A 19,766-nucleotide genomic window follows, 5' to 3' on the forward strand; every position below is an offset into this window, starting at 1 on the left:
TTTATCCTGGTAATTTTTTCCAAGTTTGAAAGCCCTGCCATATCACGCAAGCCGACAGGCTTTTGAATACACCAGCACCTCTTGTGGACAAAACACGCACCATTACCTTACACTCCCTTACCCTTTCCCGCTTTTAATTCAAAACAATAACAGTGTCCAGCATACCACCAAAACACTCTGCAACCAGCCCTACAGTGTCACCTAGCATTGCTAAGAAGACCAGGAAGTCTCTTACTCTCGAAATGAAGCTGTATATTATTCACAGACATGAGAGAGGCAAGAAAACTAATAGCATTGCTTGCCACCATGGCTTGACTCCATCTACTGTCTCTACTATTTTCAAGTCAGCAGATTCTATTAAGAAGGCTGGTGAGACCATATCTTCCTTGCAAGCTATAAGAACCACCCAAACTCGTGACTCAGCAATGGATAAAATGGAAAGCCTTGTGGAAATATGGTACATAAGTTTTGTATGCAGTACAATGATGCACCTTTTGTTTGTCTTTCCTGCTCCACTCTCCCTCTCTTCATAAATTTAAGATCATCATCATTATAAAGTTACATATATACATTAGTGTACATTATAATGACTTAAATTAAACTGCCTAAATGTTTAACTTCATTATTTTTACTTTCATTAAACCTTTCACTGTACTATGATGTACTCTCACCTTGTTTACTTTCAATGGTAGTTCAATTTCTTATAATTGGTTCGTTAAGCGGGGTTATATATATATATATATATATATATATATATATATATATATATATATATATATATATATATATATATATATATATATATATATATATATATATATATATATATATATAAATACAAGGTGCAAACCCACTTGAATGGGGGGAAGCGTGGGTTGCTGCTCGCCCGCCCTGCACACCACCTGCATCTCCCATTACACCACCAAGTACACCACCAGTGTCGCCTCACACCTTTACCCCAATTACGTAATTAGATTATGTTCTTTGCTCAACAATAATAATAATAACAATAATAATAATAACAATAATGATGTAATAATACTGTATTGTATTACCAATAGGCTATGTACTAATTTACAAAATAATAATAATATATATTATAATGCATAATTATATTATTATTATTATTATTATTATTATTGTACTCACATTCACATGGGCAATGATGGGCTTGAGTGGCTTGGTGGGGAGGGGAGGGGGGGAGGAATAGTGGGTGCCAGTGCCACTGGGACCCGGCTGTGGCTCCCATGGCTTAGGCTTGGGCCCACCCCTAGTCAACCACAGGCTCTACATTATCGCCTATGTCATCATCTGTGTCGTAATCACAGTCACTCTCACATCTATCATCATTATCCTCACTATCCCCTGGCACATATTCCGGGTCAGAGTCTGACGCTTGGTCAGACATGGCAAGTTAGTAGGGCAAAAAACACTATGGCAGTAAAATTATCCGTACGTGTGCTCACTAAGGCAAAAACAATACTAAATGCTTAGCAAAACATAATGAGTGGCTAATGAGCGATGACGTGTCATATAGCGTCACACCTATCTCAATGCCCATTGGCTAGAGGGGTATTGTATGTGGAGTCATGCATGACTCACGTACATCCCAGGGTAGCATACAAGTCAAAGAAACAAAATAATACAAGCATGTACTTGCCCCTATGCGATTGTAAGACGCGATATCGTACACACATACGAGATTGTATGCGCGTACGAGGGCCCATACCTCGTACACGCGTACGAGCTTGTATTTAAAGGGTTAATAGAGTCTGCTGACTTGAAAATAGTAGACAGTAGATGGAGTCAAGATGGTGTCAAGCAATGTTATTAGTTTTCTGGCCTATCTCTTGTCTGTGAATAATACCCAGCTTCACTTCGAGAGTAAGACACTTCCTTGTCTTCTTAGGAATGTTAGGCCACATTGCAGGACGTTTTGGTGGTAAGTTGAACTAGGGAAGATGAGCTTCTGGTGACGCTGTTATGTTTTGAATGGGGAGTGAGTGGTGCACGTGATCTAGATCTTGATCTTGATGCTACAGGTGACGCAGAATTTCTTCTGAGTCAGACCTTTGTATCGGCAGTGCCTGTGTTGTCCACGAGAGGCTTGATCTTGATCTTTATTCTACAGGTGTCTCAGGATTTCTCCTGAGGCAGGCCTTAGTACCAGCAGCTCCTGGTGTATTCAAAAGCCTGTCAGCTTGCATGATACGGTGGGGCTTTCAAATTTGGAAAAAATTACCTGGATAAAACTTTGTTAAAGCGAGTTTGGTGTTCGTTAAACAAGCAGATGCTAGTAAAACGAAACCTTCGTTGTAGTGAAATTTCGTTGTGTGAACCTTCGTTAAACGGCGGTTGCCTGTATATATATATATATATATATATATATATATATATATATATATATATATATATATATATATATATATAGTAAAACCTTGCTTGACGAACGTCTCTAAGGACGAACAATTCGGGAGACGACCAAAAAATTTGTCAATATATCGACCCAGGGAACGAACGATATTTCGATGGGACGAACGCAGTTAAACGGCTCGCCTTGGACGTCAAAAAACCTGTGAGGCTGGGGTCAACACAACCCCCAGCGTTAACTCAGGTGAGACAGCAGTTTGAGGCTGGGCAACTTCACAAGTTTATCAATGAATGGCATGTGATTACAAGTGACCCGTTCATCTTGGATATGGTGGAACATTGTCATCTGGATATAGATGAAGATAGTATTGGATATTTATTTAGTGAGGATATACAGTACGTGTTTAGTGAAGAAGACACACTGATTATGCATTAGGAGGTTAATAAATTGTTAGAGATAAAGGCCATCATAGAGACACATAGACAGGATCAACAAATACTTTCACCAGTCTTCCTGAGGAAGAATAAGACTGGGAATTATAGGATGGTGTTAAATCTTGAGAAACTGAACAGGCATGTGGCCTATAATCACTTTAAAGTGGAAAATTTCGAAGAAGCAATACAGTTAGTTAGTCAAGGTGATTTTATGACCTCTATTGATTTTAAGAAGGCATATTATTCAGTGAAAATTGCAGAGGACCAACAGAGATATCTTTGTTTTAGATGGTTGGATAAGATTTACCAATTCACATGTCTATTTAATGGATTCTTGGATGGACCTCATCTCTTTACAAAACTTCTGAAGCCTGTTTTCTCAACACTAAGACATAAAGGCCACAACATCACTACTTACATAGATGATACGCTTATGTGTAGTAGCTCTTTGCCTAGATATTTTGATTGCATGAATGACACTATTCAGTTATTGCAGAGAGTTGGTTTCTGCATAAATGTGGAGAAATCTGTATTGATTCCCACTATGCGTATTGAGTATTTAGGCAATGTGATAGATTCGGTGGCCATGACTGTTACCCTGCCTGTACGTAGGAGGTATGAGATTATGCAGCATTGCTCTCTTTTAGTCACTAAAAAGAAAGAGAAAATTAAAGTAGTGGCTAGAGTGGTTAGACTGCTGGTGGCAGCAATCCCAGCTGTAGAGATGGGGAAGCTGCACTATAGGAAGATGGAAAGGGCAAAGATCAAGGCTTTGGAAGAGGTGTGTGGAGATTTTAATAGATGGATGGATATTAATGAGGAGATTAGAACAGATTTAAACTGGTGTATTAAGGAACTGGAAACTCAGAACAGGAAAATATTCAGAAAGGCACCAGATACTGAGTTGTTTACAGATGCTTCAAATCTTGGTTGGGCAGGTTGCATCAATAGCATCATTAATAATGGAAGATGGTCCACAGATGAGGTACGTTTGCACATTAATGCCCGTGAATTAATGGCTATATTATTCACATTGAAATCTTTTACCCATCTCCTTAGAGTGTTGCACATCAGGGTGTTATGAGATAACACCACGGCGATTAATTACATAAATGAGATGGGAGGTGTTAGGTCGATAGTTTGTGATGTCATTTGTCGGGACATATGGGAATGGTGTGTTAGTAATGGTGTATGGATTACAGCTTCTCACATACCAGGCAAGTGCAATGTAATGGCAGATGCTGCATCACGTTCCTTTAATGACAGGCATGAGTGGCAGCTGAATGAGATGATATTTAAGGAATTGTGTTATATATTTGTGACTCCTTGCAATGACCTGTTTGCTTCCCGTTTGAACAAACAAGTGGCTCAATTCTGTTCATGGACACCGGATCCAGAGGCTGCATATATAGATGCCTTTACAATTCCATGGGCAAAGTTTGACTTAGTTTACCTCTTTCCTCCATTCTCTCTGATCTCTAGATGTCTACAGAAGTTATAGGAGGAAAGGGCCAGAGGATGGATCATAGTTCCACTTTGGCCATCACAACCTTGGATGGGCGTGCTCCTTCGGATGCTAGTAGAGGATCCTCGGGTCATACAGAGCAGGAAGAATGTGCTACTGCATCCATCAACTGCAGAGGAGCACCCAATAATGAAACACAAAAATTTGATGGCTTGTCAGTTGTCAGGACACAACTTGGAGCACGTGGAATATCTAAAGAAGGTACGGAAATCATCATGGCTTCTTGGAAACCAGAAACTGAGAGACATTACAACCCTCACATCAAGAGGTGGTCACAATTTTGTAGTAGAGGGAACATTAATCCCCTTATGTCGTCTGTAGCAGACATCTTAAATTTTTTGTCTCATAATTTTCATGGAGGTCTGGGATATGAAAGTATTAACATGGTGAGAGGGGCTCTCTCAGCCCTAGGAATAATGGTGGAAGGCTGCAGAGCAGGAAATCATTATGTTTAGAGTTTATACTCAGGATTACAGACTGTGTGTATTTAGGACTACGAAGGAATATATAGAAAGAACTGAGAGGCTGCGGACAGAATCTGGGAATGCAGATGGGAAACTACTCATAAGTTATATAAAACCTCATAGGAGTGTTTCTAAAGACACGGTGGCCAGGTGGCTTAAGACAATGTTAGGTAGGTGTGGGATTGACACCAAGCGGTACACAGCAGGTAGTATTAGACCTGCATCAGTCTCTATGGCAAAGGCACTGGAAGTGCCAATTGCCACTATCATGGCAAAGGCTGGTTGGACGCAGGAAGCCACATTTGCTAAATATTATAATAAGGATATACAAGGGGACAAAAGACTCTTTTCAAGAGGCAGTGCTGGACTCGGTATAATGTATGTTTTGATCTGTTATGTCCATTGAGGATAATGTTATATTCTCATAAAGAAGCTTGGGACTTCGTAATAGGGAATTTTCTTTACACCTATTTACAAGATGTGATTTATGACTGAATTATCTGCATACAACACCCACATGACTTTAAAATCTCATGTAAAAGGCGCCATCTAGCAGACAAGTGATTTGCCGAAGTAAAATTACAGAAGCACATGAGACTTACCGTAGGTTAGTTGAAATGTGCTTCGGATTTTGCGAGGCACATCACGTCTACTAGATGGAAGAGTTCACATGCCCTCCACTCCCTCCCTTTGTTAATTGATGATTTTTGGGTTACACAATGACAATTTCCAGACTGGAATGGTTGGGAGATGATGCTTCATGTGGGTAGTTGTATCTTTAAAGACTGACAGTGTGGCAAAGTGTAGTGTGTCTCATGTGAACTCTTCCATCTAGCAGACGTGATGTGCCTCGCAAAATCCGAAGCACATTTCAACTAACCTACGGTAAGTTTCATGTACTTCTGTAATTTTACTTCGTCAAATCACCTTCTGCCACGTGGAGATTCCTACATGAGATAAGCCATCCGCGCACCGGCCAGTCAGTTGCTGGACCATTCCCATGCTGGTCAGACATGTTCTTCAGATGTGGTCATTGTTTTCCACGGTGTTTCCTTCGATTGGCGTTTGTCACGACAGGTACTTTGCCCTTTATACTCAGGTTGGATCTATGGTATGGGATGGGCGTGCCATAGGGCATTGGTATGGGATGGGCCTGCCAATTTGCCAAGTTAGAAATTTTTGTGGGCTAATGCAGGTTTTTGGCTTGTTGAGTGCAGGTGTCAGTCATGTCAGGGCTGGAGGACCGCACAGCCCTGCCACCTGAGGTGTCCTGCCATGGTAACAGCAGGAGTGCCACTGGGTCATCAAGGTTAGCGTGAGGTCAATGGATAGCTCGGACGACTCCTAGGCAAGGCTGGAGAGGGCGCATGATAGTCGGATGCGGCGCTGCAAGGCGCACATGTGCACAGACGTCCCCAGTTCATGAGGAAAATGTTCCTTCCTGGCAAATAGTCATGAAAGAACTGGTGCATTTGAAAGGTGAAGTGGCTAAACTGTCAGCTAATAAGTCCCCTGACCCAAAGATGCACCAATTAAATTACCAGGCAAGTACTTCAGGGTTGCAGGCAGCTGCTTCGCCTACCACTTTTTCTGGGTTTGTGGACTCCACTGATGAGGAGGACGGTGAGATTAGAAAGGTTCCTCATCGGGGTAGTGTTTTATTGCAGGCTGCCAAAGTTCTGGTACCCACGGACAGTGTTGATGAGGATATTGACCCTAAGGTGGCTGCTATGGTGAATTTATTTTTTGAAAAAGGACTGCAGGAGGAGGATTATAAAGCCATTACAGAAGATACAATTACCAGGCGTCCCAACAACTGTCCTGCCCTGGCACCTGTAGAGTACAACCCGCAAATCTTGGCAGCCTCGAAAACGGATGCCAAGAAAGCTGACTCTCGCCTCATGGAGGTAAGTGCCGACATTATTTCTGCGGGTACCATCATAACAAAGTCACTCTTGGAGTTAGATAACCTGGCGCAGAATACTGGTAACTCACAGCTGGCGCAAGAGGTTAGTAAGATTAATGGTGCACTGGCGCTTCTGGGTCATGCCAATTTCAAGACCAATTTGGCAAGGCGATGCATAATGAAGAGACAGATTAATCCCAAATACACACATCTGTGCTCTGAGAGATTGCCAATAACCCGTTTTCTGTTTGGGGATGATATTTCTCAATCAACTAAACAGAATGAGGAAATTGAGAAATTGAAGGTTAAGTTATCCAACAAGAAGCCTTTCTTCCCATGGAAGTCCACTTCAGGCAAAACACAGAGCTTCTGGGACAAGGCAGCATTCAGGAGCCACACAGCGAGGTTCCAGCCATACGGAACACAGTGGAGTTTCTGGGGTAGCCAGAGGCAGTCTCAGCACGACAGAATCTGGATCCAAAAAACGCCAAGGGTCGGAGTCAACAAAGGCCCCGACGATAAATCAGGTTAGCAACACTTTTGTGACAAGTAGACTGCACTATTTTGTACATAACTGGTTGGAAATTACTAAAGACCCAGTTATTCTGGACATGGTACAACACTGCCATCTGGACATTAATGTCAATGATATTGAACATTTATTTTTGCGTGAATTAGCTTATAAATTTACTACAGAAGAAAAAGCTATTGTTGATAAGGAGATTTTGAAACTGTTGGAGCTAGGGGTTATTGTTATGACAAAGAGGAGTCAGGAGCAAATTACTTCTCCCATTTTCTTGAGACCTAAAAAGGATGGAGGTTATAGGATGGTGCTCAACCTAAGTGAACTTAACAAACACATTCCATATAAACATTTTAAGATGGAGAATTTTGAGCAAGCCATTAGGCTTATTAATGCAGGTGACTATCTTGCTTCAGTTGATCTCAAACACGCTTATTACACAGTGAAAGTGGCAGAAGAACAACATAAATATTTATGTTTTAAATGGAAAGACTTCATCTATCAGTTCACATGCCTACCTAATGGTATTTCTGAGGGGCCAAGAATTTTCACCAAATTGATGAAGCCAGTTTTTGCTACATTGAGAGAAAAAGGCCATGTAATTACTAGTTTTATTGATGGTTCTTTAATTTGTAATAAATCTAGGACAGGCTGTCTGGCTTGTGTCAATGATACCATTGAATTACTTCATAAACTAGGTTTTTGTATTAACATGGACAAGTCCGTGCTGGAGCCCACTCAGACCATTGAATACTTGGGTAATATTATTGATTCTAATAATATGACTGTTTCATTGCCACAACACAGGATTCAGAAAATCATGCAAGCCTGTGAGACACTTAGAAATAAATGTATAGGAAGAATCAGGGTAGTAGCCAGAGTTATTGGTCTACTGGTTGCTGCCATTCCAGCAGTGGAGCTTGGCAAGCTACATTACAGGAATTTGGAAGCTGAAAAAATTGCAGCTTTGAAAATCAAACAAGGGAACTTTGATAGTTACATGAGAATTACAGAGGGTATGAAATCTGACCTTCAATGGTGGATTCATAACATTTCTAGACAGAATAGGAAAATTTTTAGAACAGGCATGGACATTGACGTCTATACGGACGCTTCAAACACAGGTTGGGGCGGCCATGTTCTCCATCAGTCTGTCGCAGGTAGTTGGTCAGCTGAAGAAAGGTTGATGCACATTAATGCATTGGAGCTTAAGGCCATTCTATTAGTTTTGCAAGTGTTTGCTCCAGTTCTCAAAGGAAAACACATTAAGGTCTTTTGTGACAATACTACTGCAATGACTTATGTTAATCAAATGAGTGGCATAAAATCTAGTATTTGTAATGAGATAGCCACCAATATCTGGGATTGGTGCATCACATATGATGCTTGGATAACATGTTCTCACATCCCAAAAAAGGCGAACATGGCGGATTCGGCGTCTCGGTTAGTTAAGGACGGACATGAATGGAAACTCAATGTTAATATTTTCCAACAGTTATGCGTTATTTTTGGTACTTCGGTGATTGACTTGTTTGCATCAAGGCTCAGTAAACAACTACCTTGCTATTGCTCTTGGAACCCAGATCCAGGTGCAACATATTTGGATGCATTCTTACATCTTTCCACCCTTTTCACTGATCGCTAGGTGTCTGCAGAAGTTAAGTGCAGAAGAGGCGAGAGTGTGGATGGTGGTCCTGCTGTGGTTATCACAACCATGGATGGGCACACTAGTCAGGATGCTGATAGATCACCCTCGCCTCATCACGCAAAAGAGAGAGGTGCTAGTAAACCTCTCTTCAGGGGAGGAACATCCGATTATGAGACACACTCAACTGATGGCGTGCCTTCTATCAGGCAGCACCTACAAAGCAGAGGTATTTCTGAGAAAGGTGCGGACATCATCCTGGCCTCGTGGAAACCGGGGATGGGGAAACAATATAGACCACACCTTAAGAGATGGACACAGGTTTGTAATAGATGGGACGTTAGTCCATTTAATCCCACTGTCTCAAACATCATAAATTTTCTATCTGAAATTTTTAACAGGTATGTGGGTTATGAGTTGGTCAACACTGCAAGAAGTGCCCTCTCATCACTAGGGATTGTCGTGAATGGATACAGAGCGGATAATGATCCATTAGTCATCAGGTTCATGAAGGGCATTTTTAACCTAAGACCACCATCAACTAGATACACGGAAACGTGAGATGTTCAGCCAGTTCTGACAATGTTAACATCTATGTATCCTTTGCACATTTTGACACTTAAGGATTTATCGTTGAAATTGGTTATGCTAATGGCATTGACTCAAGCAGCTAGAGTAAAAACTTTGCATCTGTTGTGTACACAGGGTATGCACATAAATAAAGATTTCATTTCAGTTTATTTAAGGGGAAACATTAAGCAGTGTAGGCCTACATTTAATATACGGACTGTTAAATTTCAAGCATATTCTAGGGACTCACGTTTATGTGTTTGTACAACAATGAAACATTATTTGGAAAGGACTGAGGGACTCAGACAGGAGTTTTCCCAGTTCAACGATACGTTACTCATCAGTTACATTAAACCACACAAGCCGGTTACTAAAGATTCCATATCCCGATGGATTAAAACAATGCTTTATAGGTCAGGAGTGGATACATCAAGATTTACTGCGGGTAGTGTTAGATCTGCCGCAGTATCTAAAGCCAAGGCTATGTCAATACCCATCACTTGTATTATGTCCAAAGCGGGATGGACACGAGAAAGTACTTTTGCAAAGTACTATGACAAACAAATTGTTAAAAAAGTAGACTCTTTTCAAGAAGCAGTGTTGGAGTAGGTTGGTTACTCTTTTGTGTTACAATTGTATTCTTATGTTTGGCTATTGAAAAAAATTGCTTAAAAATTACTTTTGCAAGTTTATTGGGACAAAGGTAGTGTGGCAGAAGTTGGAATTGCCAGAGTGGTTTTGTGACTCTTAAAATACAGATGTATTTGAAATTTGGTATAGAGGTTCAATTGTAATGGGTAGTGAACTTCATGTGATACTGGATTTATGTATAATGAAATTTCCAATGCAGGATTGTGGTTTTTGATCCCATATCACAATGCTTTTGAGAGGCAGTTGTTTAGGCATGACACCCACATGGCTTTAAAGCCTCATGTAGGAATCTCCACGTGGCAGAAGGTGATTTGACGAAGTAAAATTATAAAGTATACAAGACTTACCGTAGATCAGTTGAAGTATGCTTTGGATTTTAGAGGAGTCAAATCACCCCTGCCGTAGTGGAGATTTTTACATGCCCACCACTTCCCACCCTTGTTCACATGTTTTACAAGGATTACTTGTATTTATGATTAATAACATGTTAGCTGATATCATGTGGGTGTTCGTGGCTTTGAAGTCTGACTGGCCAGTGTGCAGATGGCTTATCTCATGTAAAAATCTCCACTACGGCAGAGGTGATTTGACTCCTAAAATCCAAAGCATACTTCAACTGACCTACAGTAAGTCTTGTATACTTTATAATTTTACTTCAGCAACCCACCGCCGGTGCTGGAGAGGCTACACATGAGATGCACGCACAAAGATCAAGGTATCGGCAGTAACGCCTTGTTCACTGTACAGGCACGATGTGTGTTGTTTAGGATTGGTTACCCATTATCTGGTTTTCAGAGCGGGTTGGCACTTATTTAGTCCCTTACATTATTACCCCGTGATCCAGTTGGAGCGGGAAGAGTGCCTGGTGGTCCTTTTCTGTTAATCATTTAGGAGCGGGTGGACACGGTGTTGTACAAGGTAAGATTATGCACCCTTTGTTACCTGTTATCCAAAGTTGGAGCAGGTTGGCACTTGTTCATGGACTTATGTTGAGTTATAAAGTGATCATCTCGCAGTCATTTACGGTGTGTGATTGCTGGCCTGTGGAGCAAGTTTAAAGGTTTACTTTGATATTATCCCATTATCTGTATTAAGAGTGGGTTGAACTCCGGTTATTTTGCCTGTGTTTTTTTCCCGTTATCTCTCAGGAGAGGGATATGTGACAGACGTGTGCCGTTGTGAAGGAGCTTGGTGCATCAATATGTCTTCATCGGGTGAAACTACAAGAAGCGGTTCCTCACATTCTCGTGGAAGCCGCCCCTATTCTTCCACTAGGCCTAAGGCAAGGAAGAATGTTCAACAGTTTGTGGCCTCTGCTGGTGAGGATGGTGTGGCAAGTGAATGTGTATTAAAGATGGACACCCGACCGACCGGTTAATCAGTCTGTGGATGTAAGCAGTACTTTTTTGTCCAAAATTTTGGAGGTTTTGACTGTACTTCAGGAGGATGTGAATAAACTTAAGCGTGACAGAGGTGTCAGTGCAAGTGTTGGTTCTGGGCCTGGGACATCTGGCCTCAGATCTGTGCCAGCAAACGACTTAGGTGCTGAACATGATATTTTTGCCTCGCATCCCCCTTCTACTTCTGGTGAATTTTCTGGGTTTAGGTCACGGGAAGAGAGTGCTGAAGAAGGTGAGATTGAAGAAAGGATTCCTTCTGACAGTATTCTGTTACATGCAGCTAAGGCCTTTGTTCCCATGGATGACTGTTCTGAAGCAATTGAGGAACCGATTGCTGCAATGGTGAATCACTGGTTTTCTCATGGTTTGAAAGATGAGGACTACAAGGAGATTTTGGCAGATGAGGTTTCTAAGCATCCTAGAAACTGTAAGGCACTTCTTCCAGTTGAGTGCAACTCACAAGTGCTGGATGTCCTGCCCACTGAGGCAAAGAAAGCTGATTTCCGACTGAAGGAAGTCAGCAAGGACATAACTCTAAGGCTGCCACTATCATTGTTAAGTCACTTACTGTCCTGGACAAGTTTACCAATGAGGAGGAGAATCAGGTCATTGGTCATGAGGTGGCTATGCTCAATGGTGCCTTGGGGTTGTAAGGGCATGCTAACTTTAAAATTAATATGAATAGATGGTATTTCATCAAACATGAGATTAACCACAAGTATGCTCACTTATGTACTGATAAGACTCCTATGATTGGCTTACTGTTTGGGGATGACCTTACTCAAGCTACCAAATAGATTAAAGAGACGGAGAGGCTGAAAAATAAGTTTACTAACAAGAAAACTTTCCATTTTGGAGCTCCAGGTCTTGGGAAGTTTAGTGGTGGCAAGCAACGTGGTTTTGTTGGGAAATCATCTTTCCGGGGAATGTCAACCCGGTTTAAACCGTACGGTTTACACAAACCTGCCACCAGAGGGGACAGCCGTCCTTATTATCTCAGAGGAACTCCTCTTCAAAAAACTCAAAGGGCCGGGAACACTACAATCCCCGGCAGTAATTCAGGTAAGACATGAATTTGAAGCAGGTCAGCTTCACAAGTTTATAGATGAGTGGTGCAAACTTACTAGTGACCCTTTCATCCTGGACATTGTTAAACATTGCCATCTTGAGATAGATGAACAGAACATTACTCATTTATTTTCTGAGGAAGTGGAATACAGGTTTAGTGATGAGGAGAAAGTTATTATGACTAAAGAAATAGATAAATTGTTGAGGCTGAAGGTTATCAAGGAGACTCACAGACAGGTGTGCCAGATTATTTCCCCTGTTTTCTTGAGAGAGAAAAAAGATGGTGGCTATAGGATGGTGATTAATTTGAAGAAACTCAGCAAATTCGTGAATTACATACATTTCAAAATGGAAAATTTTGAGCAGGCAATTAGGCTAAACAGTTCAGGTGTTTTCATGGCTTCTGTTGATCTGAAGCATGCCTATTACTCAGTTAGAATTGCAGAGGAGCAACAAAAATACCTTTGTTTTAAATGGGCAGGGAAGATTTACCAATTCACTTGCCTTGCTAATGGTGTTTCTGAAAGCCCTCGTCTTTTCACTAAACTTATGAGGCCAGTTTTTTTTCTTTTTTGAGGTTAAAAGGCTACACCATAACTTCTTTTATTGATGATTCTCTTATGTGTAGCAAGTCAGATGAGGGTTGTGTTGCTTGTTTGAAGGATACTGTGGAGATTTTGCAAAATGTTGGGTTTTGTATTAATGTGGAAAAGTCAGTCTTGGTGCCTACGAAATGCATACAATATCTTGGTAACATCATTGATTCTGAAGCCATGACTGTTACACTCCCTGCTCGTAGAATGGAGAAAATTGTGAAAAGTTGTTCATCCTTGGCCAGTAGAAATAAGGCGAAGATCAGAGAAGTAGCTCGGGTAGTTGGCCTGTTGGTGGCTGCCATTCCGGCCCTAGAATTTGGTAAGCTTCATTACAGGATTTTAGAAAGGGCCAAAATTGTTGCATTAAAGGTGGAGAAGGATAACTTTGACAAACTCATGACGATCTCAAAGGAAATGAAATTGGAGCTGAGTTGGTGGATCTCTGAAGTAGGGACCCAAGTTAGGAAAATTTTTCAGCCTGCTCCTACTGTTGAATTTTTTTCTGATGCCTCTGACTTAGGTTGGGGTGGTTGTGTATTAAAGAATTCCACCAATGGTCAATGGACATTTGAAGAAAGCTGCCTGCACATTAATGCAAGGGAACTCATGGCCATCTTGTTTACCCTTCAATCTTTTGCTTACTTGCTTAAAGGCTGCCATGTTAAAGTTATGTGTGATAATACCACAGCCATTGCTTATGTAAATGAGATGGGTGGAACTAAGTCACTAGTGTGTAACTCTATCTGCATTGATATCTGGAATTGGTGTATTTTCAATGACATCTGGATTACTTGTGCACATATACCAGGAAAGAACAATGTGTTGGCGGATGCAGCCTCTCGTAATTTTAATGACAGGCATGAATGGCAAGCCACCGCTGCTGGAGAGAGCTTTCACATGCCAACCACTTCCACCCTTCGGAAAGAAGAAATTTTGAATTTGGGGTTTAGCTTTCTGACTGGGGCATTTTAGGAACCTTGTGGCATGTGGGTGGCTCTCAGTTCTTTAAAGTCTGCCGGTACCTTGATCTTTGTGCGTGCATCTCATGTGAAAGCTCTCTCCAGCAGCAGTGGCTTGCTTCGCAAAATCCAAAGCACATTTCAACTGACCTACGGTAAGTCTCATGTACTTCTATAATTTTTAGGCAACGTTGCTGGTGTGTGGTACAGTTCTTTCTCTTTGACATGATAGGCTAATGATAAAAAGAAGTGTAAATAATGCAAAATTTCCATTATTAGCTTATGTGCATAGCACATCTACCATCAACAAAGCACAAGCAGTGACCGGCCTTGAGAGGCCATGATGACCAGTGTGTGAGTAGTTGAGATGCCAAATAACGATTTTTTTTATGAATTTTGTTATTTGCAAGGAATTGTTTATACAGGCACCATCTGAGTTACGACCTAGATCGGTTACGACCAACCAGTCGTAAGTCGACACGGTCATAAATCGGATATATGTGCACTCAAAATATATGTATGTTTATTTTAAGATCTATCTTTCTCATCCATTTTAAGTGTGAGATACTGTATAGGTACAATAATATTTATCTTTGTATACAGCATTGTTTTCAGTTGCTTAGTTGATAATATATTAATATGGTAGATTAAAGAAAGGAAAGACTTTTATGCCATTGGGTGGTGTGGAAATAAAGTTTAAAATTTAATACAGTAATCGCTCGCATATCCAGATTATAGCAGCCAAGGCCCTGGCGGATACACAAAATATCCGGATACGCGGAATTTCCTCTCCCAACCCCTTATAAATTGAGAAAAAACAAGTACATAACCCAAATGGGTAAGAAAACAATGAATGAAAGCACATTAAATGATTGTGTATACAATAATGACTTCCTGGAGAATGATCGAATGATAACATATTAGATACCTGCTTCTCTAGAAAATGTGAGGGTTGGGAAGGTGCCATCAAAAGCGTCATGGCAATCTGCTGTTTCACTACTGAACTGGACACTACCTGAGTCATTATTAGTGTGTTGAAGTGAGATAATGATAGTGATGTATTTATTGTTTGTCTGGTACAGCTTTCTACCTTTGTCTCAACATAATTTTTTGTAACAGTGTTATTGTGAGAGCTGTCATGTAAAGTTGTGATGATGAAGGCAGTTAGAAAAAAAAAGTGTTTGAAAAGATCATAACAGTCTTATGATATAGAGAGATGGTGGAGAAGCCTGGCAGTGAGGCATAGGGTGAAGCGAGCGTCTTGGAGGGGGAGATAACACGCATGACAGAGGGGAATGGGGAGGCCAGAACTGTAAGTCCAGCGGTCTCACAATGATACATTTGTTTGTTTGTTTCTAGTTGTCTTCTCTTCTTGATGTTTTTCATTCTAATTCTCGTCAACTTACACCTGTCAGGCAAAAATTTGAGAGCTAAATGACACACCTCCCTACTTGACTCCTGGCCAAGTACTGTGTAGGGCGTGAGTCAGGCTATGACACAATCACACAAGACATTTAAAAATGGCTTCCTGACGGAAAGGTTATTTAATTTTCAAAAAAATAAACTCATAAATGACAGAGCAGCTCATCTTGGCCATTTGATACTTGGAAGTTCTGCCTTGGAGTGTCTCACAGAGAAATGTAAACAAACTCAACCACTTTTCGCTGCTAGGCTGGAATATATATATATATATATATATATATATATATATATATATATATATATATATATATATATATATATATATATATATATGTATACACTGTATAGATAATTTTTTATTTGGTAGTTCGCTCACCTGCCCTGCCGTCGGGAAAGGGTTAAGGTTGGTGACGCACTTTTTGATGGGTAGAGAAATGAGGACAGTTGTCAGAGGTGAAAAGTCAAACTGGAGAGGAATAATAAATGGAGTCCCACAAGGCTCAGTACTGGCACCAATCATGTTTGCTGTTTATGTTAACATGCCAGAAGTAGTAACTTGCTACATAAGTCTCTTTGCTGATGATGCAAAGATCATGCATGAGGTAAGTCTCAAATCATGAGGACTGTGAAACACTATATCAAGACTTTTTGAAAATACATGAATGGTCAATGAAACGGAACATGGAGTTTAATGCTAAGAAATGTAGTGTGATGGAGTATGGAAGGAGTACTAGGAGAACAAAAGGTACTTATTACCTGAGAAATGAAGAAATTAATATAAGAAAAGAAGAAAAGGATCTGGGGAGTTAGAGACTACTTGAAGGAAAAAGACTGGATGTGTTGTGCATAGTAAAAACAAAACTATAGGAGGAGATCCATGTTAGCTTTAAGGAAGAGGGATATAAAAGTTGGAGAAGAGACAGAAAGGGAAAAGGGGGGAGGAGGAGTGCTAATAATAGTTCGAGATAATATATGTGTAGAAAAAGTGCACTATGGGGATAGCATGGAGGAAGTTATGGGAGTTCCAATCAACACAGAAGAAGGGAAAAAACGAAGAATCATAGCATGTATGTGCCATCAAAGACAAATATATGGAAAGCAGAAGAACATAAGAAAATGCAAGGAGAGGAAATTAAGTGGTTGGATAATATGATGAGGAGATGGAAAAATACCTTTAGTAGGAGACTTTAACTGTAAAAGAGTAAACTGGAGAGAGATGGAAGTAATGGATAATGCTGGATCATGGAGAGAGGAGTTGTTAAAGTTAACTATGGTGAATGCACTGGATCAGTAGGTGGAAGAATCAACACAGTTCAGAGGGGAAAAAGAACCATCATTGCTTGACCTAATATTCACAAAGAAGCAGGAGCCCCCTCCCAGCATACAGTACCTTAGTCCGACAGGAAGAAATGACCATGTAACACTAGTATTGGAAATGCAGGAAGATGTGATAAGATACCGAGAGGAATGCAAAAAAAGACAAAATTTTGCAAAAAGCAAATTTTGAAAAATTAAGAAATTTTTTTGGTGAAATAGATTGGACAAACATTATGAATGGTTGGACAATTCAGGGGAAATATGAAATATTCCTAGAGAAAAATAATGAAGGAGTGATGAAATACATACTATCTATAGAGTATAAAGAAAAGTATACAAGCTTGGTACAATGGCAGATGTGTAGAAACTAAAAAGAAAAAAGATAAAGCTTGGAAGAAACTAAAAAAATTGAAAAATTAAAACAATAGACAGCAATATAAGAATGCAGGAAATGAATATATCAGAATAAGGAGAGAGGAAGAAAGAAACTTTGAGAAAGATGTGGTGAGAAAAAGTGAAGATAAACCCAAGCTCTTTTACAAGTATAAGGTAAGATGAAAAATAAGGAAGCAATAAAAAAAAATAGTTAAAGGAGGGAAGACATATAAAAACAGCAGAGGAAATGAGTGAAATAATGAATGAGAGTTTCAAGATTATTTTCACTGAAGAAAAGGATTTTACAAAACCAAATAGGACATTGCACTGTCAAGGCTTGCAAGAAATCATAGTGCACAAAGAAGAAATTGGAAGACTACTAGAAAATTTGGATGTCAGAAAAGCGATGGGACCAGATGGTGTGTCGGGCTGGGCACTAAAGGAATGTAAAGATCAGTTGTTAGATCTAATTTAGGAAATGGTTACAAGCTCATTAAAAGAAGGACGAGTACCAATGGAATGGAAGAGAGCTAACATAATTCCAATATTCAAAGGAGGAAAGTCAACTGGGCCATTAAATTACAGACCGGTGTCACTTACAAGTGTTGTGTGGAAGATATGTGAAATTGTTATAAAAAAAGATGGGTTAAATATCTGGAAGAAAAAGAAGTTATATTGAACAAACAATTTGGGTTCAGGATAGGAAGGTCATGTGTGTCAAATTTATTAAGTTTTTATTCAAGAGTAGTGGAAGTACTGGAAAGCAGAGATGGATGACTGGACACTATGTACCTGGACATGAAAAAGGCTTTTGATAGGGTTCCTCATAATAGACTATATAGAAAATCGGAGAACATAGGCACAACAATTAAGATCAGTGGGAGGGACAAAAGGAGTATCATAGTAACATAAGAGCCACCAAAGACTAATACATTGAGGCTTGATGCACATAAAGAAATGCAAAGGAAAGTGCTTAATTGCCTGGAAAATATGCTAAGGAAGGACAGAAGAGTGCTACTTGTGAAGATCTAAACTGCAAACATGTAAATTGGGAAGAAATAGATGCTAATAGTCACACTGAATGTTGATATGAGGAAGTGTTACAACTCACAATGGTGAATACATTGGACCAATGAGTGAAGGACTATACATATATATATATACAGGGGAAGAAGAAGAATCTGTGCTGGATTTGGTATATAAAAAATTAAATAAAAAAAAAAAATTGCAGCCTTGTCCTACCATCAAATATTATGGGAAAAAGTAATCATGTGGTCCTAGAAATTGATTTAGAGAATCAGGAAATTTTAAAATGTATTGAGGAACATAAACAAAAAGACAGAATCACACTAAGTAAAATTTTGGAAGATTAATAAGTTACTTTGGTAGTATTGATTGGAAGAAAATTATGCAAGGCAAAAAATTCAAGAGAAGTATGATATATTCCTATACAAGTAAAATGAGGAAGCAAAGAGATATATTCCCAAATACAAAGTAAAAGAGAGCAAACACATTTGGTATAGTGCTATATGTGTAAAAAGGGGCCGCCGTGGTACAGTGGAACCATGCGTGCTTTGGGATCCGAGAGGTCTCCAAGTGCACGGGTTCGAATCCTGTCCACGGTCCGAGTGTAGGTTGGGCTTCCTCACTCGGGGCAACGGTTTCCTAGCGGGTGGGCTTTGAGATAGGAGGTACCCAAAAAGTATCCCCTTTAGCCCAGAAATTCCCGTGAAAAAGCCCACATGGTATAGATAAAAAAAAAAAAAAAAAAAAAAAAAAAAAAAAAAAGCTAAAAAGTGTAAGGATACATCTTTGAAAAAAATTAAGGAAGCAATGAAATGAAGTAATTAAGAAGCAGTATAAAGAGGCATGAAAAGAATACATTAGGATAAAGGGAAGAGGAGAGAAATTTTGAAAAGGATGTAGAGAAGAGATGTGAAGAGGAACCCAAGCTTTTTATAAGTATATAAATGGAAAAATGACGAACAGAGAGACCATCACTAAGTTAATTAAGGGATATAGGATATATGAAAAAAAATGAGTGAACTTATGAATGAGAGTAAAAAAGAACAATGGGGAATGTATGGAATTGCAGAAAGATATTGATAAGATAAGGGAATGGAGCCAAAAGTGGAAATTATAATTTAATACCAGGAAATGCCATGTAATGGAAATGGGTAAAAGTAATTGAAGACCTATGTGGGAATATAGAATGGGAGAAGAGATTATAATGAAAAGGACTAAAGAGAAAAACTTGAGAGTGATTATACAAGACACCCTGACTACAGAAAGACACGCAAATGGACTATTGCTTCAACATACAAGACACTAACTAACATTATTTAGTTAGTTACATGGATAAGAGTAAGATGAAAAAGATCATAAACACTATGAGAAGACCTAGGCTAGAATAGTGGTATGGTCACCATACAGACAGAAAGATATCAGAGAGAATCCAAAGGACTGTTACAAAGATGGTCCAAGAAATAAAGGATCTTCCCTATGAAGAAAGACTGAAGCAAATGGAACTACCAACTTTG

This window comes from Portunus trituberculatus, chromosome 38 (assembly GCF_017591435.1).
Source record: "Portunus trituberculatus isolate SZX2019 chromosome 38, ASM1759143v1, whole genome shotgun sequence".
In the NCBI taxonomy this organism is placed as follows: domain Eukaryota; kingdom Metazoa; phylum Arthropoda; class Malacostraca; order Decapoda; family Portunidae; genus Portunus; species Portunus trituberculatus.